This window comes from Triturus cristatus, chromosome 5_1 (genome assembly GCF_964204655.1).
Source record: "Triturus cristatus chromosome 5_1, aTriCri1.1, whole genome shotgun sequence".
NCBI classification, from domain to species: Eukaryota; Metazoa; Chordata; class Amphibia; order Caudata; family Salamandridae; genus Triturus; species Triturus cristatus.
The window spans coordinates 903,475,463-903,492,649 of NC_140587.1; the positions used below are offsets into that span (position 1 = coordinate 903,475,463).

Here is a 17,187-nt window from a genome sequence, read left to right on the forward strand (position 1 = left end):
GTTTTTCTATGTACTGTTTGAAATATTATGCTGTATGAATTTTGCTCGAACAAAATAAAAAAAATAAAAAAAAAAAAAAATTCTCTGATTAAGATTGCTAGCCGGATTTAACATGAATGTAACCTATAATAAATGGGAAATAACCACTACCGCTAGCTGGAGGGAAGTGGGACTCAGGGACTCGCCCAAGGAGACTTAGAATGCTCAACTTGCACTACCTCTGGGAGTCAAGTGCTGAAGGGGTGCTTGGCCCAGTTGGTCAGGATCCATAGTAGGTTCGGCCATGAGATATCAAGAGTAAAAGGCCACAATCTCCATGGCAGTGTCCAGTAACCACTGCTTGTCCTGTGGCCCTCTGAACAGGGTTCTGACATTTACTGTTAATATATTAATAAGGTCCTCTGAAATCCCACAACAGATCAAGGACTGCGCTAACAGCTCATGCCATTGATCATCAAACCTATGCATACATATTAGTCAAAAACCCTACTATAAATTGCAATATTTAAACAAAAAATGAGACTAAGCTCTGTTATCTTGTTGTAATAGCTACTGCTGTTCAAAAGTATACAGCAATCACTTCATAACTTATTGTGCTGGCTGTGGATTTACACATATACCCTGACAACATTGAGATTTGTCACAAGCTCTCCATTACTGACACCTTAACTTAAACCAAATAAGCTGAATGATAGACATCTGGCTAGGTTTTAACAACACCATATAGAACTTACCATTGAAAGTCCTGGAACCTACATCAATCACATTCAAGCTCATTCCCTTGTGATACTAAGAAAAACAATGGCAATTATTTAACCAGCTTAAACACTATCGTCTTGCTTTGATGTGTCTCTTGTAGAAAACAGATAAATAGGACTTAGTGTGTACCATTGTTTTATTAAGCGCTTCAGAAATTTACAACCATTTCTGGTGAAGTAAGCCACAGCCTTGCAAATCTGCCAATTATTGGTAGCAAAAGAAATCATTGGAACATCCTTCCAAACATCTTTCCAGAAAGACAATTCAGTAATTTCTCAACTGTTTGGATTATTACTGCCAGAGTCGTTGTCAAGACCACCATAAAAGCATATGTCCTTCACTCTAAAGAATCTCCAATGGATCCCAGTACTCTGGGAATTTCACGCAATGTCTCAATTATAATCCGTAAGATCTCTTTTGTCAAAACTCCTCCCGATAAGATAGACCTTACTCTGCACTATCATTGTCCAGTAATACGAACACTGTATCCGACTTGAAGACCAATGAGCATCATTTTATCAAAGGACACGTAAATAGAAGATGCTTTCTGCAATGGGAAAAGTCGATTCACATTTAGGAAGAAAAATATCTTCATATTCTGCCAATTCATCTCATAGGTCCACACCTTGTGTGTCACTTCATTAAATTAATCAGTTATATCCCTCCTGGTTTGGGTGCTTTAAAAAACTATTATGGGAAAAAGCCACAAGAATCATGAAAAAGTCACAAATCTGTTCATCGTAGATTTCCTCCAATAGCACACATACATTTTTAACATTGAGGGCTGTCTCAGTAATCAAAAGAAGAATACCCTGAAACTGACACAAATGGCAGATTTCCATACATTCTCCAACTTTCCTACATGAACTCATAAGTGTTGTCCAAAGGCAACTTAGGGCCACAAATACAGATGCGTGGTAACAGAAGATCCACAGATCTTGTTGTGAAACTGCCAAACCCTCTCTGCTTTAGAATCTTCTGATGAAATAAACTCTTCAGGAAGAGCAAAATTTTCTAGATGATTCTGCTGAAGAAAGCTGAGATCAGAACCTTTTTCTTCACAACCCAACTGTCAAATAGGAACCTATTTAAAGTTTGGCATTTGGTCAAGAAGTAACTAATGTATATATATATTTCAAGAGGGCCTAAAAGCTGCAAAGTGCTGCCATGTTACAACAGTAAGTTAAAAATGGCTAGCTGCGTCATGACTAATGCATGTGCACATGTCACGGAAGCTTGACGTGCTCTGTTTCCAGCCTGGGTTGGTGCACCTTTCGTTACACGACCTGAAATTCTAGAGCTCCTTCTAGAACACCATATTGATGCCCAACATAGCATGGACACCAGATCAACACAGCTGAGTGCAGCCCAGAACCCCTGGGCTCAAGCAATCCACAAGCCTCGGCCTCCCAAGCAGCTCGGACAACAGGCACACGCCACCATGCCCCGTGCACATGTCACTACTCACACGTCATGACACACACACATGCATGAGTCACAACAAATGTATTACCATCTGAGGCCCTCTTGCAAGGGGTAGTCTTTAATAAAAAAACTTCCAAGATTGCAACTCCTGCATGCACATGCATCTTGATGCATGCATACCTGAGAAATTGGGAAAAAAACATTGGCAAAGCCAACAGCTAAGCATTTTAGAGCTTTTTCTTTGCTGTTTGATATTTAAAGGGAGTATAAGAATCGCCACGCCAAACTGAATTGTGCTATAAACATCAGCCAAATATCGTGCAATTTACTGATAACAGTGAGCACAAGCAATGAAAGATGGAATATTCAGAATGGTATAATTGAGCAAAGTCTCTAAGTCGCTAGATAATTTTCTCAGTGTATATTAGTATATTATACAACCGAAGCATTTATTTTCTGCAGAAATTTCGTATTCCCAGTCCATTTCTGCAATAAAGCCTTGTCTATTGGCCTGTTCTATCATAAAAATGCATATCCTATTTTATCATCTCTTTTTCTATCATTAATTAGTCCAGGAAATTAGATTTAACAGATTTTTGTAAGAGCAAAATGGCTAAATGTCTGTACTCGAACATGGAAATTAGACAAACTGTTTGTAATAGCTTTCAGGTAAAACTATTTATTTATGCAATTAACAGCAGCAAGCAATTTCTAATAATTAGCAGATAATAGTCTTCTGCAAAGTACTTTTCAAAATTGCCTTTTGAACTGAATTCATTCCGCAGGGAACCACTAAAATTTAGCTATAAAAAGAAGGGAAATATGCTGCACTAACAAGAATGTTATGGTACAATGGTCTTGTGATGACAACTATCCTTAGCCTGAATATTGGTGGACAGTAGGTTTCTTAATAAAATATAAGAGTGTGCTGATGCCTATAGATTGGTACACCCGTTCCTCTTTGCACAGATATGACATTCAACAAAAACTTAAGCTTTGTGTGCCTGCTTAGGCCAGCGCACATCTTGATGCACGCGGTGAATTCTGGGATAATTAAAAGACACGTCATTAACGTTACCGCATTTGGTAGCTTTATTGAAGGGCAAAAAATCGGGAAACATGTCACGCAGCCAGTGCTTAAACAGCACCCGCTGCTGCAGTACGTTTCACCCTTTTCTTGTCCTTTCTCACCATCACCCTTTTGCTGGTGCTAATTTTCGTGCTGAAGAGTAATATTGCGTGCAGTATTACTCACAAATGACAGGTAATGTGGACATGTACGTTAATTAAATACTACAATGCCCATACTGCTGTAGATGAGCTGAGCATTCCAGTGAGCTAAATGTTACAGTGCTTGGAACTTAGACATTTAAACTTGTAGGGGCAGATTTACAAGCCCCTTGTGCCTCATTTGCGGCGCCGCTGCGTCACTTCTGTGATGCAGCGGCAGCGTAAACCTTGCGCCACTTTGCGCCCTATTTACAACTTGACGCATCTAGGGAGACGCGTCACGTTGTAAAGCCCTGCGCCCAAATGAAGCCTGCGTCAGGTTTCATGTGGGCGTTACGGCGCAGGGTGGGTGTTCCCTCGCAGGTACGCCTCGTAAACGTTACACAGTGAAATCTACAAGATTTCACTGAGTCACTTTTACGGCCATGCTGCATCAAAACCCTGCACCTGCTTGAACAGGCGCAAGGAGTGACGCAGCATGTTAGGCATAGGGCGCCCCCGAGCCCTGCTGGAGCCGCGTTGTGCTTGCGACGAGACTCCAGCGATGCGCTACCTTTACGACGGGGGAGGCGACACGCATGTGCCCATCCGTGCGCCACCGCGCGCAGTATTGTAAATGTGGCGCATCTGTGGTGGCGCACGGGTGGTTTTGCCTGTTGCAAGTGTTCTGGCCCATCCCTGCTGATTTGCAGAGATGCGCCAGACCTTGTAAATATGCCCCGTACTTGTTATTGATATTTATCTGAGGCACATCCATCTAGTAGGTGGCATCGAAGCGCTGTGTGCTTTCCAATATATGCAACACATATCATCAGTAGTGGCTCGTGAAGGGTGTGCTGCGGGGGGGCGGGGGAGGAGCAGTGTGGGGGTAGTAAACTACGAAATATGGCCGAACAGAGGAAAGTAAACAAATAAATAAATAAAACGAATTTCAGTTGTGCGCGCTGCATTGTCAAATGTGATGTAGCGCGTGCAAGGAAATTTGTTTTATTTATTTATTTGTTTACTTACCTCCGTTCGGCCGTATTCCGTAGTTTACTAACCCCCATCCTGATCCTCCACCGCCCCACAGCACTCCCTCCACGAGCTGCTACCGCATATCATGAACATGTACAAACGCACCAGGATAGCGTGATATGTAGTCAAACGAGCATGCCAGTTGAGTGAGTCAGCAGAGTGAGTGGCTAACTGACAGTGTTATTCTACCAAAGATATTACAGCTGTAATCAGGAAGGTAGGTCCTCTAATAAGTCGCTTAACTTTTTGATGCATATCCGGGGAAGGAAAAGAAGCGTATAGTCGAGATTTTCCTAGTCTCACGAAGGAAAGTCTTAATTTTATTAAAGACATGGAGGAGAGTATTATGCCTTTCTTAACTTGCTTTATTTAAACAGCAGCAGTCAAGACAATGGAAAAAAAACTACTAGTCCCATGAGGCTCAGCAACAAAAGCCATTGGGAACAGAAATATAGTCCAATTGAATGATCAACCAGGGCTCAAGGCCCCCTATAATGCCTATCTGGACTGCGAACAGTCCACTTTTCTTAAGCGAAAAGTCATGCAGAAGTGTGGAACAAAAGTAAAATTAGAAATACCAGGTAAAATTAGAAAAACAAGAAAACAAATGTGAACATGTCCTCAGTAAAGTCAATCAATCTGGAACCTGAAGCGTAGATCCTCGCAGAGATGAATCCATGGTCGGGAACGCTTCCTCGGAAAGAGCAGGCCGGTTTGTTGCAGTTGAAAGATGCAGTTGGAGACTTATGCAGTTGTCCTTGTTGTAGAGACAGGCACTGCCGGGTGGGAAAAATACATTGTTAATACATATGTTGAGGAGGGATAATACTTGCCTCTGTGTCTTTGATAAAGGTTAAGACATTCCTTCATGAAACTAGGAAAACCTAGCTTTCATGGCAAGCCATGGAGGCTCTTTTTATGCTTGTTTACAGCACATTTATCATCACAGAAGTAGCAGTATGAACATGTTTGCAATAAAGTGTGAAATGTGTTATTATTTGACCAATGAGCTGATCTCAGAATGTCCTCTAAATTGGAACCGACTGAAAAGGCTTTGGATGACATGCCCCCTAGAGGAATGAGCTCCAAATATATGGTATCAATCCCAGCTTAGGACATAACTCACCTAACTCAACTGGAAAGGTTAAGGGAAGAAACTGGTTTAGGAGCTTTTTAAAGAAAATGAGGAGTTGAGTTTAGAGGACATTCTGAGGGTTGTATGATGTTACAACGCATTCCGTTGCAACGCATGCCTTTACCATGCATGCATTACAACATGAATGCCATTACCACGCATAACCTTTACCACGAAAATGCCTTTACCACGCATTTCTTTACATTGATTTACGTTGTAAAACCATGCATGATAATGGCATATTCTTGGTAAAGGTTATCTCAGATCCCAACACAACCCCCTCATCCCTTAAATTATTTTATTCTTAAACTAAAATCCCCCTTACCTCTCCACGTCCTCTCCTCTCCCAGCTCTTCTGATCAGCGTCGCACGTCGTAAAGAGGAAGCGGAAGTGTATTTCCGTTTCCTCTAACAACGCCTATTGCCTCCACATCGCAACAGAAACAGGTGAGTTTTTTTTCGGGGGGAGACCCCCCAAGCCCCCTTTTTTAAACGGACGCTTTTTTGGGGGGGGGAGACCCCCCAAGCCCCCTTTTAAAATGTTTCCTTTAACACACATGCCTCTACTACGTATCTCATAGTAAAGGTATGCGTGGTAAAGGCTATGCGTGGTAACCACGCATGCGTTGTAATGCATGCGTGGTTATGGTTATGCATGGAAACGGCCGCGTTATAGTGGCTGTCTCCCCATTCTGAGATGGTTAGTTTGCTGTTCATAAATTTTCAAACAGTTGCCCACACACAGTTGAGGATGATCAGGAAAGAAAGGTTAAAACATAGAAGTTACATTTGTTTTTGTGGGTTTCCTTAAGTTAAAAACCACACCCAAAGGAGTAACATGACAGGAAGAAATATCCAATGCTTTGACGTCAGAAAGACATTTGATAGAAATCAGGCATAGCAACATTGTTACTCTAGCGGATGGGTATGTGGCTTCAAAGCGGAAGATGGTGGTTGTGTGAGCCTGTTGCTCCGCATAAGCCCAGCATAAATCCTTCCTCATCTGTCCAGCGGTGTGGCTATGGTAGAACATTGGAGGTCTTATCTTGACATAATTACTCCTGCCATCGGAGCCAGGGTATCGGTGGCCACTGGTTGAGGGAGCAGGCACGAGTTTTCACTGAGGTCTGAGGGCCGCTGCATATCTGTCACATGGCAGTGATGGAGAGTAGCTGAGGAGTGGATCCCAGACGGGATGAGGTTATGGTTCTTGTTGGTGTCTGGGGGCACAGTGATAAATTGAGAACCTTCCCTTTACGCGGCAGTTGCTTGTCCCCTATGCATAGGAATGCCAGAAAATGCGGATGACATAGGGAGGCTCAGACACGATTGTGTGAGCTGCGGTGAGAGAGAGAGGGCTGAAACTACCACAGGGAGAGCAAGCTCCTGTGGTGTGTTCAGCTGAGTGACACCAAGAGCGGAGAGGCAGGGGCTGCATCAGACTCTGCATGCTCAGAGGTGAGGTGTGTGAGGTGATGTTCGAGATTCTGAGCCTAGATCAGAACCAGATTTGTAGGGCGGTGTGTGACGGGTCCTGGGCCTGGAGGCGATGCGTGCGGCAGACTGGAGTGTGTGGGAGGTCTGGGCCCATGTTGGGGCCCGGTGTGCCAAGTTGTAGGGTGGCACACAGCTGGTCCTGTGCCCAGATGCTGCAGAGGTTATTGGAGGTGCACTCAAACATGCTGGAGTCCCAGTGTGGGGCCTAATTGAGGGCTGCAATCAGGGCATGGGCATGGGGTTGCCTCCGAAGCTGGGACCCCTAGTGGAATGGGACTGCTCCTGGGTGACATCCGATGCTGATTTGTGAGCTAGCTGACACCATAACTGCTATTGGAAAGTGGTGTACCGCAAGGCCATATCTGCTGACCACACTGCCTGTGTTCTGGGGAGGCCAGCTTTTGAATGAGGTGACTCCTGGCATTCGTGGGTGGAGTGCAGCAGGGGCACGGACCCCTGGGAGTCACTGTGGGCAATCAATTGCCTTTGAAAACTGGAACTGCGTAGACCCCTCAATATTAGAGGGCACTTCAGTGGCAGCCCCTGCCCGGAGGGCTTGAAGAATCAATTGCATGGGGTCCTTTCTATTGGATGTCATCCTATTCCCTAGATGGGACAGGGGATAGGGTGTGCCCGATAACCTGCACTGGGTACCTGGTAGACTGAGATTCAGATGCCTGCCCTCTAAAGGAAAGTTTAATTCTGTAACCGCACTGCCAGTGACCTCCACTAAGGTCCACTAAGGTCTAAACTTTGCACTGTGATGGCTGCCAACATGGGTAAACCAAGAAATAAGCAGGGGACCACAAAGATGGGGATGAAGGAGACCTCTCCAATCCCCCCAGGATCCACGAACAATAGAGGTGCCTCTGATGACTCGATCCTTGCACACTTGGATAAAGTGCTGGCCGCTATTGCAGACACTAACTAGACACTGCAGCAAGACATCGGGTCAGTGTCCGTGGTACTGGGCCTACTACAAGCAGAACACCATAAATTGGCGTACCGAGTCAAGGAGGTGGAATAGTCCATGAGTACAGTCATACCTACCTAACAAGTGTGGTCCTACAAGGTGGATGACCTAACCACCAAGGAATGCCTCCTGGAAAGGTGGGCAGAGAATGTGGAAGTCATAACCACCGCAATAATATTAGCGTGGTGGGACTTGCTGAGGGAGGTTAGGGAACGGACATGGTGTCTTTCCAGAGAACTGGCTTTGCAATGAGGTAGTGCCTGATGGCTTAACACTGTTTTTTGCCCTGGAGAGAGCACATCGAATGCCAGACTCCTCAAGAAGCCCAAGGCGGACCTCAAGAGCTTCCGACCCATCTCCCTCCTCCCGTTCCTGACGAAGGTCATCGAGAAAATCGTCAACGCGCAACTAACCCGCCACCTCGAAGACAACAACATCCTGGACCCGTCCCAGTCCGGGTTCAGACGAAACCACAGCACTGAAATAGCCCTCATCGCCACCACAGATGACATCAGGCGACAACTCGACAATGGCGAAACTTCAGCACTCATCCTCCTGGACCTTTTGGCCGCCTTCTACATGGTCTACCATCGCACCCTAAAAACACGCCTTCAAGAAGCCGGGATCCATGAGAAAGCCCTCAGCTGGACCACATCCTTCCTCTTTGGCAGAACCCAGAGAGTCCGACTCCCACCCTTCCTATCCGAAGCCACCGACATCATCTGCGGCGTACCCCAGGGATCATCACTCAGCCCAACGCTGTTCAACATCTACATGGCCCCCCTCGCACAAGTAGCCCGTCAGCACAACCTCAACATCATCTCCTACGCCGACGACACCCAGCTCATCCTCTCCCTCACCAAGGACCCGCACACCGCCAAAACGAACCTCCATGAGGGAATGAAGGCCGTCGCCGAATGGATGCAGAGTAGCCGTCTGAAACAGAACTCGGACAAGACGGAGGTCCTCATCCTCGAATCCACCCCCTCGGCCTGGGACGACTCATGGTGGCCTACAACGCTGGGAACGGCACCCACACCTACCGACCACGCACGCAACCCTTAGATTCGTCCTCGACTCCTCCCTCTCCATGTCGAAGCAGATCAACACCGTCTCCTCCTCCTGCTACAACACCCTCCGCATGCTCCGCAGGATCTACAAGTGGATCCCATCCGAAACAAGGAGAACAGTTACACAGGCCCTCGTCAGCAGCAGGCTGGACTACAGCAACGCACTCTATGCAGGAATCCCAGCCAAACACCTGCATCGACTACAACGCATCCAAAAAGCCTCCGCACGTCTGATCCTCGACGTACCCCGACGCAGCCACATCACCCCCCACCTGAAAGACCTGCACTGGCTCCCCGTCGACAAGAGGATCACCTTCAAACTCCTCACCCATGCACACAAAGCACTCCACAACACCGGACCAGCCTACCTGAACGACAGACTCAACTTCTACACCCCCACCCGCCAGCTCTGCTCAGCAAACCTCGCCCTCGCGGCCGTCCCCCGTATCCAACGAAAGACCACCGGCGGCAGATCATTCTCCTACCTCGCCGCCAAGACCTGGAACACCCTCCCCACCCACCTACGGCAGACCCAGGACCTGCTCACCTTCAGAAGACATCTCAAGACCTGGCTCTTCGAGCAGTAGCGGTTTCCCCCTCCCTTCAGCGCCTTGAGACCCTCACGGGTAAGTAGTGTGCTTTACAAATTCCTTGATTGATTGATTGAGCCCGCCCACTGATGCCGGGGCGACCTCCCCACCAAGTGGTGACACATCTGCTACCCTATAGGGACCGGGACGTTATCCTCCAGAGAGCCCGTACCACTGGTCTGTTCACAATAACCAGTAGTAAGGTGCTAGCATTCTCTGATTTTACTGGCAAAGTTTAAGCACAAGGTGCGTTATTCAAGTAAGCCAAAAAAAGCCCTCCGCAAGGAAGGTATACAATATTCATTGATGCTTCCTGCTACACTTCAGATCATACTAGATGGCAGTACCCATTTCTCAGACACACCAGAAGCAGTGTGGTCCTGGTTGGAGGCTTGCAAAGCAGGGGCACTGCTTCCAAAATTCTGAACCCGGTCTGAATTGGAAAACTAAGAAAATCTCCAGAGGACTACATTGGAAGGTCTCTTTGAGGAGTTCTCCTCTTTCTCAGACACCGGGAGTGAGCAGAGGCATTGGTTGCTGTAGCAGAGATAGCGTTGGCGCAGATGACAGGGAGGGCACAGACATTTCTTCTGCTCATAAGTCATCGATTTCTGACTCTGGAGGTTCGACTGCAAGAAAGATAGACCACCCTGTTGTGGCTCGATGATATGCTGATGAGTTAATTTGAAGGGTTCCTATGACCTCCGGTTTCCCCAATACTCCCATTTACAGATGTGGGGCTCCACTGTGCCATTTGAGAACAATAAGCTGTCTCTGGTGCTAGCAACAGGAGACACCTCTGTGACAAGTATAGTACCCCTAAACCTGGGGCAGGCAGATGATCGATGGTCGCCGGAGGGTAGAACCTGGTTAATATGATGGCAACTGGGCTGGTGCGGCACTTACAAATCTAGACTTATTGTACCTGTACCCAACTACATTGCAACCTCTAGTTTACTGGAGGTGGCTTTCTCTTAGCGATATTGTTTTGTTACAGGTTTGGGCGGACAGCCATTGCAGAACTTCCCTTGGTGAGGAAGTTTGTAGTTGGGGTTTTGTTTCCATGTCTTGGGCGTCAAGGATTGTCCTGATGTTGCTGGGAGGGGTCGGGGAGATGGGTGATTGTTGTACGGATGAAATATCTCTTCCTACACTATCTGAGATTCTCATTATAATATGACATTGATGTCTTGAAATGTTAGGGGAATGGGCTCTGCCTCCAAGCGGCAGATGGCCAACGGGGACTTGAGACACATAATTTGCAGACCACACAACATATACAAAGAGTTTTATATAGTCTTCCTTACAGAGGTGCTACACGCTCTACATGGGGAATTTTGGAGGGAAACACTATCCGCCCCTCTCAGGTGAGCAACCCAGTTTAACCGGGAACAAAATGAGGTAGCCGCTGTATTTTCCTAGTTAGCAAGCACTAATTTACAGGCTGCAGTTAGAAGAATATCTTCCAGAAGGCTATTGTTATGTGATTTGATATGTGGGTCTAGCAAACCTTGAATAAGGGAAAGGAAATTTCTTTTAAGCTGTACCCCAAAAAGAATGCGGATAAAATCAAATATGGAATTCCAAAATTGGGAGACTGCACTGCAGTGGAATATTAGGTGGGGGAGGCCTCACATCAACCTGTTGCAGTTCCAGCAAGATGGGCTATTCCTGAGGGACAGTTTCAACAGTCAGGCCGGAGTCCAGAATGTTTTGTGGGAGACAACTGACTTCTAGATTAGATGTCAAGAGTCCAGAGAAATAGTCTCAGAGGGGTCCCATTTTGTTTGCAGTTTTGTGACCAAATTAGTAGATTTTAGTTTTAAGAAGTGATAGAACCTAGAAGATTGGTGGCCAGATTTGATGAGTCAGTATGGCTTTGAGGAGGGAGGGATCTCCAGCTGGGGGCTTGATCTTAGATAAGCTGACTTTGAGTTTAAGAAAGTCGTAAAGGTCTATATCTAGCACGTTGAAGTAATGTTGCAAAACACTGGATTGCAAAGGGCTCTGCCAGCATCTCTAAACAATTTATATCCAGTTTTGACTCCCTAACGGACCATGTACCTCCAGTCGAAATTTGACCACACCAGGTGCCTCAGCCTGTCAGGCTTACATCTGTTTCCAAGACAAGATCTGGGGCCGAGGCAAAGATTGTTCTTTCATCCCAGGCATCAAAATGGTTGATCCACCATTGAAGTTCAATGGGAGATTCGGGACAAAGTCATCAAATTTCTGGCGAAATTCCTCTCATTTGCTGTAATCTTGGGCATAAAATGCAGAATAAACACCTTATTCCATTGTAGTAAATAAACGCTGATAATATATGCCAGTAGAAAATATCCCTGAACCAGGATTCACTGTGGAGAAAGGGTTAATAATGCTGAAAGGAACAAACCCCCCACCCCATAGGGTGGGGCCTTTGCCGGAGGCAGGGTTGGGATAAAAATCAGGCCGGGCACGCTAAAAAGTGGCCTACATTTCCGCAAAACACCGCTTCAGCAACCTTTTATTTAAAAAGGGGGGGGGGAATACACAGATTGGTTTACACTGGTGAAAAAACACCTGCAAACAAGCGAGGCCACTTCTGCTCAGGTTCCCTGCTCCTGCTCAAAATACATACATGAATGGGCCGGCCCAGCAAGAGAAAGGGAGCAACACCTCTGCCTGTTAATGAAAGGGAGGTAATGGACGCCCATCTACCTCCAGAAAGGTCGCAGTAGGCATCCAAGCAACACAAACACCACCCAAATCACCCCAGGCTGCCCAAAAAAGCAGCCCACAGCTGGTACTCGGATATTGGCCCCTCGGCCATTGCTCGAGTGCCCGCATTACCAATCCAACCCTGGCCGGAGGTAATGTAGTGCTGAGAGTGGCAGAGTGCGAGGCCGCACCCCTGGGTGTCACCAAAAGCTCCAAAGCCGTTAGGCCAAACAAAGTCACAATTAGAGTTGAGGAGAAAGGGCCTGAAGAGAAGTGGTCACATTGGCAAAATTCATGGGCCAAAGGAAGAGCAAGGGGAAAGTGCACCACTGAAGGAACGGTTTGCCAGAACCAACTGTCGGCGCCAGGAGCGTGCCCCGACGTGGTCGTGTGCGGGGAATATCACTGAACCTTGAAGTACTGAAATGTCATTCAATGAAAACAACCACTAAAGCATTAAACCATAACAATATAAAAGCAGAAAAGATATTATAATTAGAGAGAAGAATATATACTTATCTTGAATGCAAGCAGCAAGAAAAGAGAAGTTTTTGTAGTCAAGATAGGTAATAAAGGTAGTCTTGAGCCCTGATTGGTCATTCATTTGGACCACAGCTCTGTTCCCATTGTCTTTGGTTGCTAAGCCTCACGGGGCAAGTAGTTTTTTCCATTGTCTTGACTACTGCTGTTTATATAAAGCTTGTTAAGAAAGACATAATAAGAGCCTCAGTGACTTGCCATAAAATCTCAAGATGCCATGTGTTTTTTGAAGGCAGTAGGTTTCTATAGGTTAGCTCTATCTGCTTCCAGGCCTGCGCGGACTCTGCCATGGTCATGATAACATTTTTTTTTCACATGTACTGACTGCCCTGGGCACAGCACTGAACCGAATTACAATGTTTTGGAATATAGCAGAATATAGAATCCCATGCTCAAAGATGGATCTTATAAATAGTCCAGTAAATGGTTATGTATCCTCCTTTTGCTCCATTCAGGGCAGTATTGCTCAAAGTACAGCCTGGGGGCCGCATGCGGCCCTCCGGATCTTTACATGCGGCCCCCTGGGTAGCAGCAGCACTGGGCTGCTGTTTACTCGACTCAGCACTAACATGGAAAAAAAATTAAATATACAGCAAGCACTTATTTAAATGTTAACTGCAGTTAGGGAAAGAAAGAAAGGCCCTTAACTTTAAGAACACCTTCATTTTTAAAGACAGACACTAAATATACTTGCTTTGTATCCCCTACACCCACTTTACACCCCCTGCTGGCATCAGTGCAGCCCTCGGTCACACCATAGACCAAGCTTTGTGGACTCGTGGAAAACGTTTGTGAGTAGTCATGATTTAGAGTTTGGTGCATTATCCCAACTCATCAACAGGACACTGAATTCTAATTCTCCTGTTTTCTTTGTCTGGTCTGAGTTTTGCTCATCGATTTTATCCAGAGTCCCATAATCTAGTGATGTCAACCTGAAACATTAGTATGAGATATGCAGTAAAATAAATGTGTGTCTAAACAGTCTTTTCATGAGCTATTCAATTTTTTTGTAAAACAAATCCCCAATTTAAATGTCAATCAATCATTGCAGCTTTATTCAGAATATCCCATTACCACAGAAAAAACACGTCATACAAATTGCAATTGATTTATATATAATAACTAAAAGCAGTTAAAAATCACCTTTTGAATTCGTAATACTCATCTCCACTACACAAGCCTAGTAAAGTGTTAGTGTTGGGTATATACGAAAGTCATATTATTACTACTAATTGGTAGTATTTTAAAATACCCACTATTTGGCCCAAGATTTCGTACAAGGTGCAAGACGCCCCTAACTGTATACGGGGCACAGTTATGGGTCATCATCTAAATCCCTGACGTCATGTTCATAGCGCAATTCATCAATGAGGATAGAACCATATTTATACACCCAAAAATACCACACACAAGTGAAAGAGATTTATCAACTTCATTTCTCCATGTATGACTAGAGATGAGAAGCGAGAAATTCTTTTGTGGGCATTTTGAGAAAGAAAGGGGCATTATACAGACAGCTGCATTTCAGAACTCATGTGCTAAAATAACGATGGGAGGTGCCAGCCGGGAGGTCAGAAGAGCAGCCTGGGCATATATTATCAAAAGTGCCCCAGGGGTGCTCATGTCCTACTGATGGGATCTTACCAGGTCGTACACTCATTTGCATGAAGATGTGGCCCACACAAATGAGGCTGCTTGCCTCTGCACCGGTGCTATATTATTGACGTAAGTGCAGAGGTCAAGGAACTCTCAGGCTGGCACACATTCGGTTCTTCCCCGGAGAGTTACCCATGGAAGGGGAACACGGGGTTTCTGTGTACTTGTGGCACACAGTCGGTGGGTCCCCTAAGGGTGGACATTAGGAGGGGATTAAGGGAGTCTTGTTGACCTCCATACATCACCCTATAGGCGGGTACAGTCACTCATTGCACCTGCCTGGAGGGGGATCTTTGTTACCCTTTAAAGGGCAAGCAGGGTTGTATAGGAAAAGGGGAGAGGATGTGGTCCGTCGGCTAGACTGCCGACTTTTGTGCTGGAAACCAGGGTTCGAGCCTCGGGGTCACGTCCACATCCTGTGATTCTGGGAAAATCACTTAATCTCTCCGTGCCTGAATGTGTAATGTAAATACGGTGCTCATGTAACGCGCTCCAATACTTCCGGGTCGAGTTCGCGCTATATAAATATGCAACAACAGCAAAAAAAGGTGGTGCAGTGACGTCAAACAGCCGTTATGCCTTTCACTAATGTACTGTCCTCAGTACAGGTACGAGTTTGGGGCTGTTTGGGGCTGTACTGAGGGCACCTCATTCAGTGTCACAGTGCATGCTCACCTGGTCTGCCCCTGGCGCACCGCATTAAAGGGGGGGGGGGCGGGCGAATGTGCAGACCAGGGCAGCACACTTTCTTTCTGATATTGGCCGAGGTTTTAGCCAAGCATGCCAATTGGATTTGCTCCTAGCAGTGTTGTGAGCATAGAGAAAGCAAGGTTATTGTTTATAAGGTGTGCAATAGGATTAGACATGCTAGTAAGTGGAGAAGTCAAAGGGGTAACAGAAACTATGAGGGCAATAGATAGAAATCGGGAGATGGGAAGAAGGTGAAAGAGGATTCAGGTTTTTTTTTCCCTATACAGTTAGGGACAATCAGTTTAATTGCAGGAGCACAAACCCACCAACTCAAATTAGCCAATAAGGACATGATGAACAAACACCCTGGAAGTTACTAATCTATGTGTTGTGATGCAGTTTGTAAGACCTTATCATCAACAGAAACATCTAACCATAGAAAAGATGAGCTTAGACGAACAATATAGAATTTATATGAGGGGATGGATGACAGAATTTTTCAAAATTAATTTAGGCACCGCTCATATTTCAATACTTTGGGACACTTTCAAGGCTTGTTTTAGAGGAGAAGCTATAAGTTTTGGCTTATACAACCAAAATAAATTACGGTCTCACATGGGGGAGCTTTATGAATCATTAGAGGCTGCAGAAGTAGAGCTTGCTAAAACAATAAAAAGACCAGACAACGCATTACAGATTACTATAGCCGAAGCAAAAATTGCACAATGTAAGGTGAAGATAACTGGGGTTTGGGCGGAAGAGAATGCTCGGAAATACTTAATAAATAAAAGACATATTCATGAATATGGTGAAGCTATAGGTCGCTCATTAGCGCTAAGATTAAAAATGAAAACAAGTTCTCGACTGATCCCCAAACTACAAGATCAATTCGGGATAGTACAAGAATCACCAACGGCTATATTAGATATTTTTCATCAATTTTATTCTGACCTTTATACTCAGCAATCAAAGTCTAATGTAGTTCAAATCCCGGATGTTTGTATAACAAATCAATTAACCGAAATGGAGGCAGAAGCCTTGGATAGCCCTTTCACTATGGCAGAATTAGAGACTGCAGTTAAGAATATTCCGAATGGCAAAGCTGCCGGTCCAGATTGCATCCCGGGGGAAGTTTATAAATGCTTTTTTGAGTCAATGAAGCCTGTGATGCTAGAAACATTTAGGATGGCACAAAAGGGAATTGCCCCAAATACATGGAACGAAGCATCCATAGTAGTGTTTAGTAAAAAGGGGAAACCACCAGAGCTACCTGGCTCGTATCGACCAATATCCCTACTTAATTGCGACAGTAAGCTTTACTCAAAGATGATATCGAACCGTTTATCCAAAGTTATCTCGTCACTAGTCACAACTACCCAACACGGTTTTATACCTAAAAGAGGAACGGTTTCTCATATTAATAAGGTTATTACCTTATTTGATATTGCAGAAGCTGAAAAGAGAGACTTGGCATTGATACTGCTCGATGCAGAAAAAGCTTTTGACCGGGTAGAATGGGACTATTTATGGGAAGTGATGAGAAGAATGGGATTTGGGAAAGCTATTTTAACTGCAATTCAAGTTCTGTACAAAACTCCTAATGCGAGAGTTGCTGCTATGGGTCTTAAATCCGATAAGATCAATATTACTAGAGGGACACGACAAGGTTGCCCTTGTTCACCTTTACTTTTTGCACTGTATATCCATCCTTTTATTATTAGCTTACAAAATTCGCTCCATATTAAACCGTTTGTAGCTTCAGATATTCCTCATTCTGTATTTGCATATGCAGATGACATTGCAATAACGACAACTGATCCCAGGGAATCAATAGTGGAGATTGAATCTTTAGCTAGAACTTTTGGAGCTATATCAGGGTATAAACTAAACTCTGCTAAAACCCAA

The 17,187-nt window shown here is 45.2% G+C and overlaps 1 non-coding gene across 1 annotated transcript; it reads right to left on the bottom strand.

Annotated features, from left to right (window-relative positions):
* Nucleotides 1-1,908: 1,908 nt before the first annotated feature.
* Nucleotides 1,909-2,209, bottom strand: LOC146831583 (signal recognition particle RNA). The gene has a single exon (XR_014961651.1).
* Between the last annotated feature and the right edge of the window lie 14,978 nt (nucleotides 2,210-17,187).